Source organism: Odocoileus virginianus, chromosome 21, assembly GCF_023699985.2.
Source record: "Odocoileus virginianus isolate 20LAN1187 ecotype Illinois chromosome 21, Ovbor_1.2, whole genome shotgun sequence".
Lineage (NCBI taxonomy): Eukaryota > Metazoa > Chordata > Mammalia > Artiodactyla > Cervidae > Odocoileus > Odocoileus virginianus.
The window spans coordinates 55,914,796-55,935,270 of NC_069694.1; the positions used below are offsets into that span (position 1 = coordinate 55,914,796).

Below are 20,475 nucleotides of genomic sequence, written 5' to 3' on the forward strand. Positions count from 1 at the left end.
ACAGGCCCACACAAAGCGGTACAGGCCCACACAAAGCGATACAGGCCCACACAAGCGATACAGGCCCACACAAAGCGATACAGGCCCACACAAGCGATACAGGCCCACACAAAGCGATACAGGCCCACACAAGCGATACAGGCCCACACAAAGCGATACAGGCCCACACAAGCGATACAGGCCCACACAAAGCGATACAGGGCCACACAAAGCGATACAGGGCCACACAAAGCGATACAGGCCCACACAAGCGATACAGGGCCACACAAAGCGATACAGGGCCACACAAAGCGATACAGGCCCACACAAGCGATACAGGCCCACACAAAGCGATACAGGCCCACACAAAGCGATACAGGCCCACACAAAGCGATACAGGCCCACACAAGCGATACAGGCCCACACAAAGCGATACAGGCCCACACAAAGCGATACAGACTGAGCATGGCCAAAAATAGAAAGCAAATAAAAAGTGTTTAAAATCTGTATGCTGAGTTTAAGAAAAAAGTGGTTAGTGGTGAACTGGGGGGTTTGGACGTCAGGCTACCTTACAGGCCGCCGTGCGACCCTGGCAAAGTCAGTGACCCTCCCTGTGCCTGCACCACAGGATTAGATGAAACAAGACATGTGGGTAAAGAAAACTGCTTAGTGTGTCTGTACTTATCAGAGTCATCACCGACAAGCAGCCCTGCTCCCCGGCTCCTGCACAGAGGCCGGCTAACAGGTGCCCGTCAAGAACACGGCTTCTGAACCCGGCCAGGCCTCGCACCAAGAGTGACAGTCAGCCAAGCATGTCCGTTCTTCTCGGTGTGCATCTAGGGCTGACTAGTATCTGCTCCTGGTGTGATTCTAAAAAATCTCAGAGGACCGTGCTGATAGTCACCAACTACACAGATCATCAACAAGAAAGGAATTATCTAGAAATAGCACATTCTTCAAATAAAACAATCTATTTTTTTTTCCTTAAGAAAGTAACATAAGAAAATGTGCATTATAAGAATATATCTATAGGTAGAAAAAACATACAAATATTGGTCTCACCGATTCATTTCATATTATTTAATATCTACTATGCATACTCCATGTTCAAGGTTAGGATGGGCGGCCGTGTGGAGATACCCCTCATCCAAGGTAAGGAGCGGCAGCTGCACTTTGCTGGAGCAGCTGTAAAGAGATACCCCATGTCTAAGGTAAGATAAACCCAAGTAAGATGGTAGGTATTGCAAGAGGGCATCAGAGGGCAGACACACTAAAACCATAATCACAGAAAACTAGCCAATCTGATCACAGGACCACAGTCCTGTCTAACTCAATGAAACTAAGCCATGCCGTGTGGGGCCACCCAAGACAGACGGGTCATGGTGGAGAGGTCTACAGAATGTGGTCCACTGCAGAAGGGAATGGCAAGCCACATCAGTATTCTTGCCTTGAGAACCCCATGAACAGTATGAAAATGCAAAATGATACGATACTGAAAGAGAAACTCCCCAGGTCAGTAGGTGCCCAATATGCTACTGGAGATCAGTGGAGAAATAACTCCAGAAAGAATGAAGGGATGGAGCCAAAGCAAAAACAATACCCAGTTGTGGATGTGACTGGTGACAGAAGAAAGTTCCAATGCTATAAAGAGCAATATTGCATAGGAACCTGGAATGTTAAGTCCATGAATCAAGGCAAATTAGAAGTGGTCAAACAGGAGATGGCAAGAGTGAATGTCGACATTCTAGGAATCAGCAAACTAAAATGGACTGGAATGGGTGAATTTAACTCAGAAGACCATTATATCTACTACTGTGGGCAGGAATCCCTTAGAAGAAATGGAGTAGCCATCATGGTCAGCAAAAGAGTCCGAAATGCAGTACTTGGATGCAATCTCAAAAATGACAGAATGATTTCTGTTCGTTTCCAAGGCAAACCCGTCAATATCACGGTAATCCAAGCCTATGCCCCAAACAGTAACGCTGAAGAAGCTGAAGTTGAGCGGTTCTATGAAGACCTACAAGACGTTTTAGAACTAACACCCAAAAAAGATGTCCTTTTCATTATAGGGGACTGGAATACAAAAGTAGGAAGTCAAGAAACACCTGGAGTAACAAGCAAATTTGGCCTTGGAGTACGGAATGAAGCAGGGCAAAAGATAATAGAGTTTTGCCAAGAGAACACACTGGTCATAGCAAACACCCTCTTCCACCAACACAAGAGAAGACTCTACACATGTACATCACCAGATGGTCAACACCGAAATCAGATTGATTATATTCTTTGCAGCCAAAGATGGAGAAACTCAATACAGTCAGTGAAAACAAGACCTGGAGCAGACTGTGGCTCAGATCATGAACTCCATATTGCCAAATTCAGACTTAAATTGAAGAAAGTACAGAAAACCACTAGACCATTCAGGTATAACCTAATTCAAGTCCCTTATGACTATACAGTGGAAGTGAGAAATGGATTTAAGGGACTAGATCTGATTGATAGAGTGATGAACTATGGACAGAGGTTCATGACATTGTACAGGAGATAGGGATCAAGACCATCCCCATGGAAAAGAAATGCAAAAAGACAAAATGGTTGTCTGAAGAGGTCTTACAAATAGCTATGAAAAGAAGAAAAGTGAAAAGCAAAGGAGAAAAGGAAAGATATTCCCATTTGAATGCAGAGTTCCAAAGAATAGCCAGGAGAGATAAGAAAGCCTTCCTCAGTGACCAATGCAATGAAATAGAGGAAAACAACAGAATGGGAAAGACTAGAGATCTCTTCAAGAAAATTAGAGATACTAAGGGAACATTTCATGCAAAGATGGGCTCAATAAGGGACAGAAATAGTATAGACCTAACAGCAGCAGAAGATAGTAAGAAGAGGTGGCAAGAATACACAGAAGAACTGTACAAAAAAGATCTTCACCACCCAGATAATCACGATGGTGTGATCACTCACCTAGAGCCAGACATCTTGGAATGTGAAGTCAAGTGGGCCTTAGAAAGCCTCACTACGAACAAAGCTAGTGGAGGTGATGGAATTCCAGTTGAGCTATTTCAAATCCTGAAAGATGGTGCTGTGCAAGTGCTGCATGCAATATGCCAGCAAATTTGGAAAACTCAGCAGTGGCCACAGGACTGGAATAGGTCAGTTTTCATTCCAATCCCAAAGAAAGGCAATGCCAAAGAATGCTCAAACTATTGCACAGTTGCACTCATCTCACACGTTAGTAAAGTAATGCTCAAAATTCTCTAAGCCAGGGTTCAGCAATACGTGAACCGTGAACTTCCAGATGTTCAAGCTGGTTTTAGAAAAGCTAGAGGAACAGAGATCAAATTGCCAACATCTCCTGGACCATCGAAAAAGCAAGAGAGTTCCAGAAAAACCTCATTTCTCCTTTATTGACTATGCCAAAGCCTTCAACTGTGTGGATCACAATAATCTGTGGGAAATTCTGAAAGAGATGGGAATACCAGAGCCCCTGACCTGCCTCTTGAGAAACCTGTATGCAGGTCAGGAAGCAACAGTTAGAACTGGACATGGAACAACAGACTGGTTCCAAATAGGAAAAGGAGCACGTCGAGGCTGTATATTGTCACCCTGCTTATTTAACTTATATGCAGAGTACATCATGAGAAATGCTGGGCTGGAGGAAGCACAAGCTAAAATCAAGACTGCCAGGAGAAATATCAATAACCTCAGATATGCAGATGACACCACCCTTATGGAAGAAAGTGAAGAAGAATTAAAGAGCCTCTTGATGAAAGTGAAAGAGGAGAGTGAAAAGGTTGGCTTAAAGCTCAGCATTCAGAAAACTAACATCATGGCATCTGGTCCCATCACTTCATGGGAAATAGATGGAGAGACAGTGGAAACAGTGTCAGACTTTATTTTTGGGGGGCTCCAAAATTACTGCAGATGGTGATTGCAGCCATGAAATTAAAAGACGCTTACTCCTTGGAAGGAAAGTTATGATCAACCTAGATAGCATATTAAAAAGCAGAAACATTACTTTGCCAACAAAGGTCCGTCTGGTTAAGGCTATGGTTTTTCCAGTGGTCATATATGGATGTGAGAGTTGGACTGTGAAGAAAGCTGAGCGCTGAAGAATTGATGCTTTTGAAGTGTGGTGTTGGAGAAGACTCTTGAGAGTCCCTTGGACTGCAAGGAGATCCAACCAGTCCATCCTGAAGGAGATCAGTCCTGGGTGTTCATTGGATGGACTGATGTTGAAGCTGAAACTCCAATACTTTGGTGACCTCATGCAAAGAGCTGACTCATTTGAAAAGACCCTGATGCTGGGAAGGATTGGGGGCAGGAGGAGAAGGGGACAGCAGAGGATGAGATGGCTGGATGGCATCACCGACTTGATGGACATGGGTTTGAGTAGACTCCAGGAGTTGGTGATGGACAGGAAGGCCTGGTGTACTGCAGTTCATGGGGTTGCAAAGAGTTGGACACGACTGAGCAATTGAACTAAACTGAACTGATGCATAATGAGTGATTTACATGGGTGTTAGAGAATACAAAGATGAATCTAATAGAATGTCTATCTTCAAACAGTAGAGACAAATAAAGAACACATTAAAAAATCCCACATATGGGACTTCCCTGGTAGTCCAGTGGTTAAGAGTCTGCCTTGCAATGCAGGGGACATGGGCCCGATCCCTGGTAGGGGAACTAAGATACCACATGCCATGGGGCAATGAGGCCCACATGCTACAAATATTGAAATATTCTCACTCCAGAGCCTGTGTACCACAACTCAAGAGTCTGTGCACAAAGAAAGATCCCGCACGACACAAGGAAGAAGATCTCACGTGCCACAATGAAGACCCAACACAGCCAAAATTAACAACAACAATAATAATAACCCCACATATATTACATTGCAAATTCCATATCAGGAGTACGAACTAAGTGCTCTGACAACACAGAGGAGAAATAGAAAATTAAACAAAATATAGGAAAATGAAGGATTTTCTTGGCTTGGGGGAATCACACTATTCTATAGATGGGGCAAGGAGGGGTGGACTTTTCCTATCCTTGGCTATGCTCCCTCACTCTCCCGAGCTGTAACAACCATAGTTTTGGTACAGGAGATATGGTAAGTATAAAAAATAGCCCCCCCCCAAAAAAATAGCCCATCCTTTCATCAAAAAAATCAACAAACAACAAATGCTGGAGATGGTGTAGAGAGAAGGGAATCCTCCTGCACTGTCGGTGGGAATGTAAATTGGTATGACCACTATGGAGAACAGCATGGAGGTTCCTTAAAAAACTAAAACTAGCTACCATAGGACTCTGCAATCCCCCTCCTGGCTATATACCCAAAGAAAAACATGGCCCCAAAAGATTACATGCACCCCGATGTTCATTGCAGCGGTGTTTACAATAGCCAAGACATGGAGACAACCTAAACGTCCATCAACAGAGGACTGGATATGGAAGATGTGGTGTGTACACACACACACAGAAACACACACAGACACACACAGAAACACACACATACACAGACACACAAACACACAGATACACACACACACACAGACACAGACACAGACACTCACACAGACACACACATACAGACACACACACAGACACACACACACATACACAGACACACACACACTCACACACACACATAGACACACACACAGACACACACACAGATACACATATACACAGACAACACAGACACACACACAGACACACACAGATACACATAGACACAGACACAGACACTCACACAGACACACACACACATACACAGACACACATACAGACACAGACACACAAACACACAGATACACACACACAGACACACACACAGACACACACAGACACAGACACTCACACAGACACACACACACATACACAGACACACACAGATATACATACACACACACACACAGACACATACACAGACACACACACACTCACACAGATACACACACAGATACACATATACACAGACAACACAGACACACATAAAGACACACACAGATACACAGACACACACAGACACACACACAGACACACACAGACACACACACAGATACACATATACACAGACAACACAGACACACATAAAGACACACACAGATACACAGACACACACAGACACACACACAGACACACACAGACACACACACAGATACACATATACACAGACAACACAGACACACACACAGAGACACATAGACACATACACACACACAGACACACACAGACACACACAGACATACATGTAGACACACACACTGACACACACAGACATACACACACAGAGACAAATACACACAGACACACACACACACACACACAGATACACACACAGAGACACATACACACCATGGAATACTGAACTTTCAAACTACTGTGCAATTGTACACATTTCACAAGATAGCAAGGTAATGCACACAATCCTTCAAGCTAGGCTTCAACAGTATGTGAACTGACAACTTCAGAAGTGCAAAATGCATTTAGAAAAGTTTGAGGAACCAGAGATCAAATTGCCAACATCCGTTGGACCATAGAAAAAGCAAGAGAATTCCAGAAAAATATCTACTTCTGCTCCACTGACTATGCTAAAGCTTTTGACTATGTGGATCACAACAAACTGTGTAAAATTCTTAGAGATGGGAATAGCAGACCACCTTACCTGTCTCCTGAAAAACCTGTATGCAGGTCATGAAGCAGCAATTTGAACCAGACGTGGAACAACAACTGGCTCAAAATTGGAAAAGGAATACGACAAGACTCTATATTGTCACCCTGCTTATTTAACTTATATACAGAGTACATCATGAGAAACACCGGGCTGGATGAAGCACAAGCTGGAATCAAGATTGCCGGGAAAAATATGAACAATTTCAGATATACAGATGATACCACTTTATTGAACAAAGTAAAGAGAAACTAATGAGCCTATTGGTGAAGGTGAAAGAGGAGAGTGAACAAGCTGGCTTAAAACTCAACATTCAAAAAGCTAAGATGATGGCATCTGGTCCCATCACTTCATGGCAAATAGATGGGTAAACAATGGAAACAGTGACAGATTTTATTTTCTTGGGCTCCAAAATCACTGCAGACAGTGACTGCAGCCATGAAATTTAGACACTTGCTCCTTGAAGAAAAGCTATGATGAACCTAGACAGAGTATTAAAAAGCAGAGATATTACTTTCCTGACAAAGGTCTATATAGTCAAAGCTATGGATTTTCCCAGTAGTCATGTATGGATATGAGAGTTGGACCATAAAGAAGGCCATTCGGTTCAATTCAGTCTCTCATTTGTGTCTGATTTTTTGCGCCCCCATGGACTGCAGCAAACCAGGCTTCCCTGTCCATCACTAACTCCTGGAGCTTGCTCAAACTCACGTCCATTGAGTCGGTGATGACATTCAGCCATCTCATCCTCTGTCCTCCCCTTCTTTACCTGTCTGCAATCTTTCCCAGCACCAGGGTCTCTTCCAATGAGTCAGTTCTTTGCATCAGGTGGCCAAAATAATAGAGCTTCAGCATCAGTCCTTCCAATGAATATTCAGGACTGATTTCCTTTAAAGAAGGGTGGGTGCTGAAGAATTGATGCTTTTGAATTGTGGTGTTGGAGAAGACTCCTGAGAGTCCCTTGGACTGCAAGGAGATCAAATCAGTCAATCCTAACGGAAATCAATGCTGAATATTCATTAGAAGAACTAACGCTGAAGCTGAAGCTCCATTGGTTTGGCCACCTGATGCAGAGAGCCGATGCATTAGAAAAGATGGTAATGCTGGGAAAGATTGAAGGCAAGAGGACAAAGGGATGGAAGAGGGTGAGATGGTTGGATGGCATCACTGATTCGATGGACATGAGTTTGAGCAAGCTCCGGGAGATGATGATGGACAAGGAAGCCTGGCATGCTTCAGTCCATGGGGTTGCAAAGAGTTGGGTATGACTGACCGACTGAACAACAACAAAATTACTCAACTATTAAAAAGAATGAAATAAGGCCATTTGCAGCAACATGGATGGACCTAGAGAGTGTCATCCTGAGTGACATGAGTAGACAGAGAAGGAGACATATCATATGACATCCCTTATATGTGGAGTCTAAAAAGAAATGATGCAAATGAACTTACTTACAAAACATAAAGAGACTCAGAAAACAAACTCATAGTTGCAGGGAAGGAAGGGATAGTTAAGGACTTTGGGAAGGTCATGTATATACAGCACTATATTTAAAATGGATAACTAACAAAAACCTATTTTATAGCACATGGAACTCTGCTCAATGTTTTGTGCCTGCTTGGATGTGGGGGGTTTGGGGGAGAATGGTTATATGTATATGTATGGCTGAGTCCTTTCATTGTTCATCTGAAACAATCACAACATTGTTAATCAGCTATACCCCAACACAAAATGTTTTTGTTATTAAAAAAAAATAAAATAAATAAGTAGTAGCCCATAGGAACAAGAAACCACAAAAGAGAGCATGCTGAAAAGCCTACATGAAAAGGAGGGTCACCCAATCCATGATACAAAGTAAAAAAATGTGTGGAGGGATTGTGGATGTGGAAACCATAGCGCCAAATTACAAAGCCGCTGTCAATCACGTTTCCATGTGCTGCAATCGCCCACCACTTGTCTATATGAATGAATGTGGCCACAGACTCAGGGCCCAAGGTTTTGTATCTTGTAAGACCATTCTGAATATGACTGGATTGTCATAATAAATATTGTCATAATAAATGCATAAATATTGTCATTGAAATAACCTTGTTGTAACCGGAGCAAAAAATAAATAGGCCGACTTTATATGACTTCATTAAACAGTCTTTCCTTCACTTTTGGTCTGCTTCTCCATAGACAGACTTCAACTCAAGGATGAAAACCAGCAAATGTTTCCATAGCATGACCACTAAGCAGAAGGTATATTTTTAAGGCCTTTGGGAGTGCAGTGATTAGACTCTTTTTTATCAGGAAGAGTAAACCAGCAAGAAAGAAGCTGTCCTGAGTTTGTAGCTACCACCTCCCCTTCTATTCCCTTATTCGCTTTTCTATACATCTTATTTATAAATCTTCTCCTGCAGTTATTTCTCATGTTTATAACAAACTCAGAATATATCCATTATTCTTACATTTGGAGTAAGCTCCAGAAGAGTACTATGCCTGCATGGGATCATCCTCCAAGCAGAAACTTTGAGAAGATGGCTCTAGAATGTTCTAAAACACAGTTGTTTTATTAATGTATTGTGTGTAACAGAGCAAATTCATTAACCTCCAAAGTGTTTTGTGAATTAAAAAAAACAAACAAATAAACAAAAATCAGAAAGGATAAAGTGTACTAGGCTATGATATTGTCACAATTATTTCAAGACTGATCTCAGTGAATAATAACAGTGGGAGATCAGTTGCTAAAACAGCTTAAATAAAATCAAACAACATTTTTCAATTCTTTTCAGAAACACTTTAAATTTATTTAAGAAAAAAATTTTTAAAGGTCAACAGGCAGGTAAAGAGCATGGCCTAATTTCTAACATATTCATTATGAAGAAATGCAGTTTCTAAAACCAGATTGGTAAGATTGGATCTTATAGTAAGAAAGAGGAAAGAAGAAGAGGGAAGAAAATAATCTAATAACTCTTCACTTGAAATTCAGTTTGGGTATTAAATACAGTACTAATAATAAATGTTTACCTTAGTTTGCACTTTTATATGATTCAGTAAAAAAGAAAATCTATTTCAAAAAAATGTCCCATTTTGCCCCATGCCTCTTCTACCTTGCACAGGCACTATGGAATCACTGTTTATGAAATTAAGAAGATGGACTGGTGGAAAAAACATTGGACAGGCCTAGATTCTTGTCCCAACTTCATTATTTCATGTAACCTTGAGTAAGTAAACTCATTGAACCTCATTTTATCACTTTAAAATGGAGACAAAAATTATTTGTAAGGTTGTTGTGACTATCAAATGAAATAAGCTATGTAAAGTACTTTAAAAAAAATTGAAGTGTAATTCACAATATTGTGTTAGTTTCTTGTGTACAGCATAGTGATTCAGTATTTTTGCAGATTAAACTCCATTCCTGGTTATTATAAGATAATGAGTATAATTTCCTGTGCTACAGAGCATATATGTATCTTGCTTATCTATTTCATAGGCAATGGTTTGTATCTATTAGTCCCCTACCCTAATTTGTCCCCCCTCTGCTTCCCTCTCCCCTTTGGTAACCATGAGTGTGTTATCTAGGCCTGTGAGAGTGAGCATCCTTGTCTTCTTCCTGAATTTAGTGAAAAGGCTTTCAGCTTTTCAGCACTGAGTACTATGTTGGCTGTGGGTTTTTAGTAAATGGCCTTTATGATGTTGCACTTTAAAAGAATGTAATGAACTTGTGCATCCTTTACTAAAGATATGTAATGAGGCACCAATTATATATAAATATATATACTATTGAATATATATTTTCAAACCATTTAAAAATACTTCAGTAAACCTTATCATGATTTTTTTAACCAGTTATTTTAAAGTAACTAATATACACTAGAGCATTAGTGTTGAATGCATAGTCAAATTCTGAGTCATATTGCTGCTTACTAAGGCAAACTACTTAATCTGTTTCTCAATTTGCTAACTTATAAAATGCTATATAATAATAGTACCTACTTCATGAGGCTGTTTTGCATATTAAATTCATTAAAATATGCAAATAGTACCTAGAAAAATTACTGTCACACTACAGATACTCAAAAGTATTCTTCTAAGAAAAATAAGAATCTGAAAAGATATGTGAGTCAGCTGGCACCTTTGTCATTAGACGAAGTGGGTCTTTTCATAATCAGACCACAGATTTATTTACCATTTCAGAAAAATAAAATAAAACCTTGGAAATGTACTCATCTGTCTTAAAATCCACTCATCTATTGCATCTAAGAAAAAAAGATCACGAAAACCTTGAAAGCCTGTCTACTTTTCTGTAGTTTTCTTAAGATACAAAAGAATATAATCAATATGACTCAGCCATGAGAGAACATAGCCAAACGTCATATTCCAGACTTCCATTTCCTTTTGGTGGCTAACATCTGGGTCTGGAATGCTTTACTATAAGAACAAGGAGGCAATGGTTAGGACATTAAGTGAGAAATGTGTCTTCAAACTGTGTAGCTGAGAGATTCGAAATAATCTGCTATGCCTGGAGAAGAGCAAGAGCACCTCATGGTCATATGAACACAACAGAGTCGTCTTGAGAAACAGTCACAGGTCTGCTCTTTGTCTTATCTTCTTACCTTTCTGAACAACTGTGAACTAAAGTTCAAAACTGACTGCAATATCAGTGATTTTTTCTATTGAAAACTCTAGTCCTTTTGCATAATTTTGATCCATGGACCAAAACACAGAGCAACTACCTTCTCAATGGTGGTAAAGGAACAAAGACTTTTTTTCTTCACAAAAGAGTGTCACACAACTTCATTTTTCATCATTTTAAGACCAAAATGATTTCATTTTCCTAAATAACCTGAATACTAACATACTAATTATGCTTCAGGTATTACTTCTAGTGCCCTTCATAGACTATTTTATTCTCACAGCAACTCTATGGGCTGAGGCTGATATTAATGCTATTTTACAGATGAGGAAACTGATCCTCATAGCGGTTAAGTAATTTGTTCATGGGGATATACTCAGCTAGTGTTAAAGCTAGGATTTTAAATCAAGTAGTCTAGAGCTTCACGAGAGTTCACATTTTTAATCACTTTGCTACCGAGTCATTAAATAATTATAATGCTCATGGTCAAACAGTATTTCATTCCTCTTCAACATTTTCCTCTTTCTTTTTCCTATATTTGAATACCTTACCACCATCCCCTCCAACTCTGTCTAATCAGTCACCAAATCTTACTAACTCTTTCATCTTTATCTTTTTCAGGAGGTCTGTACTCATATACGGGCTTCACAGGAGGCACCAGCGGTAAAGAATCCACTTGCCAATGCAGGAGACATTAAGAGATGGGGGTTCAGTCCCTAGATCAGAAAAATCCCCTGGAGAAAGGTATGCCAAGCCACTCCATTATTCTTGCCTGGAGAATCTCATGGACAGAGGAGCCTGGCAGGTTACAGAGTTCAACACGACTAAGGTGACTGAGCATGCACATACATGCTTATATACATCTGCCCAACAAAAATTTCCATTTAAATATCCCACATGTACTTTAAATTCATCATAACTCACCAGTCTCTTAGTCATGTATTTCCTTTCACGGTGAATAACACCACTATCCTCTCATTTGAGAGAAAAAATAGTAACTTGATAGACATCAGAAGTTAGATAATTTCTGCTCATTTGACTATCTGCCTGCCAAGCACATTTGTGCTTCATACACACAGATACACACACATACACATGCATACAAACACAAACAAATACCACTCCACTCATCTGACCAAATCACTGCTGCTGCTGCTGCTGCTCCGAAGTCACTTCAGTCGTGTCCGACTCTGTGCAACCCCATAGACGGCAGCCCACCAGGCTCCCCCGTCCCTGGGATTCTCCAGGCAAGAACCCTGGAGTGGGCTGCCATTTCCTTCTCCAACGCATGAAAGTGAAAAGTGAAAGTGAATTCGCTCAGTTGTGTCCAACTCTTAGTGACCCCATGGACTGCAGCCTACCAGGCTGCTCCACCCCTGGGATTTTTCAGGCAAGAGAACTGGAGTGGGGTGCCATTGCCTTCTCCAGACCAAATCACTAATGCCTGCTAATTCTCACCTAAACTATCACAAGTGCCTCTTTGTTGATCTTTCTGCCTGTTTCTAATTTCACTCCACATCACCTCAATCTAACTTCTGTACTGCTGCAGAGTGGCCTTCATGGTGTGAATATTTGCTGTCTTCTTTCTGCTTGCATTTTTGTAATAGATTATAAGATAAATTCTAAACACTTTCACAAACAATATAAGACTTCAGAATCTGCCTATCCATGCAGATTGATTTTCTAGTTAATTTGAGTTTCCTTTGGAGTATCACTTCTCTGGGACTCCCACAATCCCTATAAGCTTCATTTGAAATGCTGCTTCCTTCATGAAGATATGCCTTGTCTCTTGAAGGCATGTTTAGGTACTACTGCTCGCCTTTTTGTTTTTTTAACATATCTCTTATTATAACTGCTGTATTGCTACTTTGGCTGTTCATATGATTATCTTCTCCACTAGGGTTTTGGGAGGCAAACATAAAATTAGAAAACTTTTTAATTTTTAAAATTAGAAGTTTTTAAATGTGATACACTGATACTTCAGACACTTCAGAAAATTCAAGAATGTCTAAGAAAGTAAAATTATTTTTATTTCTTTCACAGAGGATACCATTATTTTTTTAATAATTTTATTTTTTTCATATACATATACATGCATACACACAAAAACACACATTACATATTTTTTATTTGTCTTAGAACATTCATGGTTTGTTTTTTCCCTACCAGCCTAGCACAGAGCTCACAGCTAGCATATACAAAATAGTCCAGCAGATATTTATTGAGTAAATGAATGATTCTAAATCTATGCCCCTTTTCTTCATTTCTCCAACTACTGTCTTATAATCATTCCAAGATACTCTAATTAAATCTTCAATTGGATTCATTGTCTCCAGTTTCTTTTCCCTTGAATTCATCCTCCACATTGCTGCCATGGTTATAATGTAAAATAAAAATCTTGCCACATTACTGCCATATTTATGAATCCTTTGATGGCTTTTATTTCCCATGAAATAAAAAGCAATTCTTTACCAATCAAAACTTTCCACAATTTAGTCCTAACCTACTTTCCTGATCCTCCTTCTGTTATTTCTACATCCTATATTGGCATCAATCTAAGTCACAGTAGGCTATTCACAGCTCTCAAAGATGTAACATGGAGTCTCACTCTTGTGCCTCGACACAGGCAGTTCTGTCTAAAATATCCTTCTCTAGTCTTCCTCATCAGGCAAATATTTGATTCATCCTTCAAAGACAATATTTTTCTTTTTTTTTAAAGCTCTTCTGTGAAGTCTTCAACTCTACCTCCATTTTTATAGCCAAACAACGTGCTCTCTCAGCTGTTTCCAGAGAAGCAGTTCCCAGAACTAAAAGTACAAAACTGCATTCTCTGACTTCTACTCACACACTCATGGAGGTTCAGATTTGCTAAGTCTGGAGTGGAGACAGGAATCCATTGTTTCAAAAACACACTACATCCCAAACCAAACAATGTGATTTCAGGGACAAACTAAACTCTGGGTTGCTAAGTGCTAAATATTATTCTTAAAGCATGACTCAGAATCCTGCTAGAAACAGAAGCAGAGCATGTTGGGATCCATGCTTTCATGTATAAGCAAAATCAATCACTGATTTTAATAGGTTTTAGCAGGGTATGAGCCCATGGGAAATGAAATCCAGACTCTTATTTCAAACTGTTCAGAATACCAGAGAAAAGAGGGACTGAAAACAAAGTGAAGCAAAGGCATACAACTATTAAATATTTTTTTTTAAAAAAAGGAGAGGACATGAAGCCACACAAAACTGAGGAGATGAAGAAGCACAATGAAACTAGTTATAAGAAAATACGGTCCAAGGAGCCATCAAAGGCCTTGGCTCATTCAAATCCTAGAATGGCTACTGGCTCTAACAGGTCACTTAGCACAAAATTCTTGAGACTTTCCTCATTCACAAAAACATGCAACTCCTTTTGGAGATTTCAATTCAAAACAACTCGACGAAAAACCCACCTGCCTTCTCTCTTGGATATATATATACATATATATATATAGTGAATATACATATTCACTAAGCAAGTACCCAGAGAGGAAAAGTCATTTTAGAGATAGAAGGGCTCTTGGAAGATCATCACACTTGTTAACCTCTTCCACAGCACACTGCACATGGAGAATTATGACTGGCACTGAGGTACAAAGAAGGACTATCTACTAGGAGCTCAGTGTTTGGCAAGGAATTCACGTTGCTGCAGGCAACACTGGGGGTCACAGAGATCAAGATCGCCCACATAACCTATTTTTCTGTAACTCACTTGAGAGTATATACTGGATAAACCAATGGATCATAGAAATGAGGAAAATAATCAAGTCTCAAAGGTGGCTTAACACCAGAGAAGTTCACAAAATCACTTAGTGGGAGAGTGAGGACTGGGTTTTCACAGGCCTCATATGAACAGTAATTCTAATCTATATGCCATTCAGAATTCACCAATTCTGAGCACTGATGGTGTCATTTTAAATGATATACCAATTCATTGAGGCCTCCGGCATTGTAAAGAGAATAGAAAATGACAAGACAACCATGTCTCTCACAAATATCTGTACCATTTTTATACCACATTCAAATGCTACTTGAAAAAATAAAAGAGAAATTCATTCATAATTCTCTAAATTAACTGAAAAGTTGCTAGATAAAATACTAACGACCCTTTCTAAATGGATGGCAGAGGCTGTCAGGAGAGCAGGAGTGTGAGTGTAGGGAAGGAGGTGAGAATGGGCAGCTGGGTGCCCGGGGAGAACCTATATACACAGGTCACCTAGAGCTGTGCATCTGCCCAGAGCAGGGAGCTCCACTGATAACCGTCCAGTCTGAGAGTCATGCTCAGGAAAAGCCATCTGCAAGGAAGGGTTCACAAGAAACAAGTGAATGGATAGCCATTCAGAGTTAGGCAGAAAAGAAAACTGACCAGGAGAGCCAGGGGTTGAGGGGGTGGGGGGGTGAAGACTCTTGAGAATCTGTAGCTACTGGAAGGTTCAGAGATGGGTTTAGGATCAAAATTTACACTGTTTACCTGGTAAAGAGTATCATAAGCTAAAAAATTTCATTTCTGGACTGGATCCAAGTCTGAAATGTCTTCATACCTATGGCGGAAAGCAACACAAATTGTTCTTGGACGAATGAATTTTAACAGTTCAAAAGGTGTGGTTTATTGTAAATAGAAGTTCATGTTAAAAGAAACATAACAAGACACATGAGAAACTAAGGCACCATAAACAAGTGTCACATAAGTTATAAAAAACAGGAACCTGGATATTAAAAATGTACAAATACAAGGAATATATTAGAAAATAAACTAAGTATATTTATACATTTAAAGATGGGCTTCCTCGGTGGCTCAAGAAGTTTTAAGATGGGGGAGGGAGGTTAAAAATATGACTAATCAGCAAGAGATTTAGGCAGAATTAGAGGAGGTGATCTCCCAGAAATAAAAAATATGATAATTAAAATTAAATATTCAATGTTAAACAGCAGATAGTTACAATGGAGGAGCCAATAAAATGGAAGATTTTTATGTAAAATGAGAAATTACATAGAATAAAGCAATCAAGATAAAAAGGTAAAAAAATTTTTTTAATTAATTGAAGACAGAAGGAGAATAAAGTCCAAAACATATAGTCAGAATTTCAGAACCAGGAAAATTTAACCAAAAGAAAGTACTATAGCTATAATAAATATCAGACAAAGTATTCTTTAAAGAAAAAATATCACCAATAAAGAAGGCAACTCTATAAAAATAACAGGACATAATCAAAAGGATACCACATTTGTAAACTTACACTGTTTACTATCATAGCCTCAAAATAACTATAAAGAGAAAGTGACATGCCCATCAACATTGTGGGAAATTTCTAACTCGTATCTCTTGGTCACTAATACTTAAAGTAGATAAGAAAGCCAATAAGATTGCAACCAGTAGATAAATAAGTCCTATAGATCTGATGCATAGTATACTGAATTTAGACAACAATACGGTATTATAAATACCAAACTTGCTAAGACACTAGATCTTAAATATTCCTATCACAAAAAAGAAGTAATAATATGTGACATGATAAAGGTGCTAGTATCACTACAATGACAATCAAATTACATAAATGAATCAAATTAACATATTGTACACCTTTAACCTACACAATGTTATAAGTCAAATATATTTCAATAAAAAAATAAAGTGGAAAAAAGTTTTTTTTTTAAAAAAAAAAAAGACCAGAGAAACCTGGCTTTACTATGGCGGTTGGAGAGACGGCAGTGATCACATGTCGTCTGTTGGAAAGAACTGGATCCTCGTTTCAGACTACCATCAGAAAAACTAAGTTTTCTGTGTAGTGAGGATCAGCTCTGATCCTGATTGCAGAACATCCCTCATTACAGAATCTTGGAAGCAGTGGTTACTACTAGAACTGAATTCTGAAATTATAACTTCTGACTTATCCTAACACTCTAGAAAGGTTGTGTCTCTCACCTCATCTCCACGACCATCCCAGAAGATCTATAAGATTCCATCTGGGAAAACACTAGGAGTTCTTCGCAGGGAAAGAAGAGGATTGCTGGTTGGAATAAAAACAGGGTTGAATGAGTTCCAGAAAGCAGGGTTCTCAAACTCGTGGACACCAATCTGCCGAAGAAGACAATTTCAAAAAACCAACTAGAAGCAACATGCAAAGAAGTAAAATGAGAGGGACATCTGGAAAGAAGACAGCTGGTCCCCAGCAGAAGAATCTGGAAGCAGCACTCCCAGGCAGATGAGGGAGTCGCTCTGCTGAGAACCCTCCATCAGGATCAGTGAGGAAGACCAGAAAGAACAAACAGAAGACCCCTGGGAACGGAGATGGTGGCAGCACCAGTGAAGCACCCCAGCCACCTCGGAAGAAAAGGGCCCGGGCAGACCCCACAGTTGAAAGTGAGGATGCTTTTAAGAATAGAATGGAAGTTAAGGTGAAGATTCCAGAAGAATTAAAACCATGGCTTGTTGAGGACTGGGACTTAGTCACCAGGCAGAAGCAACTTTTCCAACTCCCAGCCAAGAAAAACGTGGATACTATTTTGGAAGAATACGCCAACTGCAAAAGATCACAAGGCAATGTTGACAACAAGGAGTATGCAGTTAATGAGGTGGTGGGAGGGATAAAAGAGTATTTCAACGTGATGTTGGGCACCCAGCTGCTCTACAAATTTGAGAGGCCCCAGTATGCTGAAATTCTCTTGGCTCACCCTGATGCGCCAATGTCCCAGGTTTATGGGGCACCACACCTCCTGAGATTATTTGTAAGAATTGGGGCAATGTTGGCATACACACCCCTTGATGAGAAGAGCCTTGCATTATTGTTGGGCTATTTGCATGATTTCCTGAAATACCTGGCAAAAAATGCTGCGTCTCTGTTCACTGCCAGTGATTATAAAGTGGCTTCTCCTGAGTACCACCGCAAAGCCCTGTGAGGGTCTACTGACCACTCACTGTTACGTCTGGTATCTGTAAATGCTCTTTTTGTTCTTAGTCTTTTTCTTGTATAATTGATACTCTTTAAAATCGTTAATGTATAACAGGGCTAATGTTTCAGTTTGTTTTCTGTTTTCTTCTAAACAGAAAATAAAAGGAGTGTAAGCTCCTTTTCTCATTTCAAAGTTGCTACCAGTGTATGCAGTAATTAGACAAAGAAGAAACATTCAGTAGAACATTTTATTGCCTAGTTGACAACATTGCTTGAATGCTGGTGGTTCTATCCCTTTGACACTACACGATTTTCTAATATGTGTTAATGCTACGTGAAAAATGCCCTGATTCCTAGTGCCAAAGTTTCAACTTATTGTATATACCCGAAAAACCCATGCATTTGTGCTTTTTTCTATGGTGCTTGAAGTAAAACAGCCCATCCTCTGCAAGTCCATCTATGTTGTTCCTTAGGCATTCATTCTATCTTTGCTCAAGTTGTTGAAGGATGGTGGTTTGTTTCATGGTTTTTGTATTTGAGTCTAATGCACATTCTAACATGATAGAGGCAATGCATTATTGTGTAGCCATGGTTTTCCGGAGAGATTGATATTTTAGGAATCGTATTTCAGATCTTAAATAAAATTTGTTTATAAATTTCAAAACAAACAAAAAAAAAAAAGACCAATAAGATGTATAGAACAGACTTGTGGACTCTGGGAGAAGGCGAGGGTGGGATGTTTCAAGAGAACAGCATTGAAACATGTATATTATCTAGGGTGAAACAGATAACCAGCCCAGATTGGGTACATGAGACAAGTGCTCGGGCCTGGTGCACTGGGAAGACCCAGAGGGATCGGGTGGAGAGGGAGGTGGGAGGGGGGACTGGGATGGGGAATACATGTAAATCCATGGCTAATTCATTTCAATGTATAACAAAAACTACTGTAATGATGTAAAGTAATTAGCCTCCAACTAATAAAAATAAATGGAAAAAAAAAAGAATGTAAATAATTTGAACAATAAAATTAACAAATTTGACTTCATTAATGTATATAGAAGCCTGTGTTCACTAATTGGAAAATATACATTATTTTTAAATATACACAGAACATTTACAAAAATTAACTGTATGTCAAATTTTCTAAAGATATCATACAGAACACTTTTTTTTATCATAATATAACTACATTAAAAAATTATGGCTGGGATTCTGATTTTTCTATCTATCTCAGACATAAGAGTTAGATGTCATTTCCAGCCTCTGGTAAATTTAGAAGGCTTGGCTCTGTCTTACAGAATGTGAGCAAAAGTGCTGAATGAGGACTTCCCTGGTGGTCCAGAAGCTAAGACCCCTTGCTCCCAATGCAGGGGGCCTGGATTTGATCCCTGGTCAAGGAGCTAGATACCACCTGTCGCAACTAAGAGTATTCCCACATGGCACAACTAAGACCCAGCACAGCCAAATAATTAAGTGTGTGTGTGTGTGTGTGTGTATATATATATACATGTATATATATGTACATATATATATATTTAAAAGCATTGCCTGTACTGTCAGGCCTGAACACACAAATATCCTGTGCAATTCCACAGTCCTGCTTCCTCTTCTTCAAAAACATATGGAGCTGCACATTGAGAAAGCTGGCAATATAAAAGGGAAGAAGCTTATTCTCTTATAAGGAAACATTTTTATTGGACTTCAAATGAACAAGAATGAACAAGAATGAACAAGAAACAAACTTGTATTGTGTTAAGCCCTGTGAGATCTGGAATTATTTGCTGCTGCTGATAGCTAATTAAAAATAAAATGAGAGCTAAAAATAATTATCTCTGTTTGCAAACTTTTAAACACAATTCTGGTAATTCAAGAGTTGAAGAGGAGAGTATAATAAAAAAAAAATTAGATACTGGAATTAAAAATAAATAAATCCCCAAAAGTTGGAAGGGCAAAATAACATAGAAAATAAGAAAATAGAAACAAACATAAAACAGAGGAAAAACAAAATGAAATGCTGACCTTTGAAAAGACTAATCAAACTAACCAACCTCTAGAAAGGTTAATCCATGGCAAGAGAGGTAAGGTAAAAACTAACAATGTTATGAATGAAAAGGGGGAAAACTGTAGATAAATATGAGACACTGACTATTTTATTTCCAGACTAACTTTTCAGGGGGTATTTGTATAATAAACAGCAATGGAAAGTATAATGTCCCCTTCTGGAGCAAAGAGCATTCATATTTACTGAGCAGTATAACAGATTCAGGCCCTCTAAGCTTAG

General features: G+C 39.3%; 1 pseudogene; it reads left to right on the top strand.

The window, feature by feature from the left end:
• The first annotated feature begins 17,000 nt into the window (after positions 1–17,000).
• Positions 17,001–18,536, top strand: LOC139030247 (mortality factor 4-like protein 2; annotated as a pseudogene).
• Positions 18,537–20,475: the final 1,939 nt, after the last annotated feature.